This window comes from Anopheles darlingi, chromosome 3, assembly GCF_943734745.1.
Source record: "Anopheles darlingi chromosome 3, idAnoDarlMG_H_01, whole genome shotgun sequence".
NCBI classification, from domain to species: Eukaryota; Metazoa; Arthropoda; class Insecta; order Diptera; family Culicidae; genus Anopheles; species Anopheles darlingi.
Genome location: NC_064875.1, coordinates 33,015,581 through 33,018,438, shown reverse-complemented (window position 1 = coordinate 33,018,438; position 2,858 = coordinate 33,015,581). Strand labels below are relative to the sequence as shown.

The 2,858-nt window shown below is 36.1% G+C and overlaps 1 long non-coding RNA gene across 1 annotated transcript in view; it reads left to right on the top strand.

Moving 5' to 3' along the window:
• LOC125956195 (uncharacterized) overlaps positions 1-2,226 on the top strand; it is a 6,228-nt gene extending 4,002 nt beyond the window's left edge. The window contains exons 1-2 of the long non-coding RNA XR_007469153.1: positions 1-536; positions 649-2,226. The exon at positions 1-536 is cut by the window's left edge and continues 4,002 nt beyond it. This is a non-coding gene — a long non-coding RNA (uncharacterized LOC125956195). The remainder of the gene's footprint in view (positions 537-648) is intronic.
• Positions 2,227-2,858: the final 632 nt, after the last annotated feature.

Here is a 2,858-nt window from a genome sequence, read left to right as displayed (position 1 = left end):
GATTACCAATAGAATAGATTAGCTAGTCAATAGCTTTTTGCAATCAGATTAGCTCTCCTCTTTGTTAAAAAAAAAAGGCCAAATGCTCACATAATCAAGACACTCACAACACTGTTTTGAAGTCTGTACGTAAGATAAGAGAGTTTCACTTTGAAACTTTTCCAGTTTTTACCAATACTTTCTATCGGAATAGACAAATAGTAAAAATTAATAATTACACTGACAATAAGAACCAGAAAACAAAAGATGGAATTAATTCACAACACAAAAAATTGAGTAATGTACGAGAAACTACTATGTAATGGCAACATTAAAGTAAAGGCAACCTCAACCTCAACAACCACAACTATGTCATCACGGAGCACGAAGTTAAATTCGGAAGAATCGTTCCATTCGACCCAACATCACAGAACACGTGGGACCTATTTCAACTACAAACCACCTCAGAAGAGAACGCTCATCCGAACCAATGAAACAGCGAGTAGAATTTCAACTATCAACGAGGAGGTATCGGCCACGATTCATCTAGACTCAAGGTGTGTATATTGTAGATTTCGTAGTTACGACCATTTTGAATATACATTTATTTACTATTTTTCATGAAATTAACTGTTATTTTGTATATTTACTTTTCATTCATTTTCACAGAATTACCAGAAAAAGAAAAGGAGATCTCTTTCTTCGAGAATGATTCTGCGTGTTTGATAATCAGTGTTTCATCATCTTCACGAAGTTCTCTCAATTATGCCAGAGTATCGACGCGAACCAGCTTCTTCAATGGGAACTTGCAGGACAAAGAAACTATACATTCTATAAATAATATAAGCAAATACGTGGACTGAGAAATATTAGGGTAGTAGTATAGGGCTTAGAATGAATAGCATTTGTGACGTTATTATTAAACTAAATCTCACGTTGAACACTTCAATGATCCACCACAACCTTTACGAAATGAAAACCATGCGGCGCTGTCATCATCTACAAAATAATACAAAAGGATTCAATGAAATATAGAATCACCAGAAGACAACCATCTACGACAACATCATCAGAAGCTCTCCAACAACGTTGCTGCAATCTGAAATGCGACTCAACATCAGCCATCGGTTAGTAACTACTGTGGAGCAATATTGTACCTGACGTTTGGACTACATCGGCATATATCTGGAGAACATAACTTAAAGCACAGCTTCAAGCAAGTACAATGCAGCTTTGGCATCGAAAAGAAAAATATTCAACATTACAACCAATCCTGCGCCATAAAAACGATCAACCAGAAGTAAACACATCACAGCGAAAGTACATCTAACCGTCATCTAAGTACATCAACCGTACAAGGTCATCTAACCGTATACTGAATAAGCATATTAAAACTTCAGCTAAGCAGTACAGAGTGAAGTGCAATTGTTAATAATAATCGAAATGATTGATCGCAAGAATTCGCTTTAAAATTCACACCAGCTACTGTGGAGAATTAGATGGGGAATGAACTTTCGTTTGTTATCTTGGCGCTATAGTATCCGGACTTATGTCTCCAACGGTGCACAATTATCACTAAACTACGCTTTGAGCAAAAGCAATATTTCGTTATGTGAGAACATTAAACATCATGCAACGGATATATTGCGCAACACTATAGAACGAATATGATTGGATGGGAGCGTAAACGACACAATAGATGTATCAACTTAACTTGTCTGTGGAAGATGTAGAGATGTGCTGGTTTCCTTGGTTTTCGCTGCAAAGATTGGAGGTGGTGTCATTGAGGTTGATTAACGCTGATGATGCGGTTTAATATGGATTTCGGAAAACCAAAAATTTGGGAAAATCTATAGAATTTTGGTAAAGCTAGAAAATGTACATTGTTTATCACAAAAGAAACAACAATTGCTAGGATAACTTTACAAATGTATCAGAATGGTTGCAGCGGAGAAACTGAATTGAACAGTTAACGAATAGGTAAACTAAGAAAAAGATTGACGAAACGCAATATACACGATCTGTAGCTGAGAGAACTGAAATGCCAATAGGAAGAACGAATGAGGGGAATTGATTAGCAGAGGATGAATGAATTGGAGGTTTATTCAGGTATCGCAAATGTTAGTGATTAGAGTATGCTAGGATAATGCAACACTACGCGGTTGTCAATTTAGGATTATTTTCAGTAAATGATAAAAATGTTCGATTCATTTTCAATCATTTTAATAATTATGCGTACAAATTTCATATACTGGTGTCGAGCGATTGGTTTTACTCTTCTGAAACGGTTGAAAAGATTTTGATGGAATGTAAGTATCGATTTGATGGACCGCTTGGAGAGATTTGAATGGAATCGGTGTAAGTATTATATGGTAGGTATATAATTATACTGGAGCGATTGCCTATAGATTATAACGAACATATCGGCTGCTTTCACGGCCGACAAGGCAGTCGACTGGCGGACACCTGAATAATGTTCCCATAAAGCGCATACTAATAAATATGTTGGCAGTTTTCATACAAACATATGAACTTCATGCTTATGCATAGTCCTCATACTAATTCCATCAAACCTTCTAAAAGCTCTTTGTTAAGAGTCTACACTTGAATTGAAATACAAAATGTTTGACAGAGTTTTAAATTTATGTTTTATTTTGCTTGTTGTTTATTTTTGGGGACATATTTATCGACGTTCATTTAATTCATACCAGCATCGAATCCCCTAGAGGCGGTCGTTATCGACCTACGGGAATAGCCACCGTAGTTTAGAGTTAAATAACAATTACTCGTAAAGCACAGGCAGCTACAAACCAAATTTTTACAACATATTGCTTCGACCTTTCTTCAGGAAACATATCCAGCTATACAATCTCCGTTTG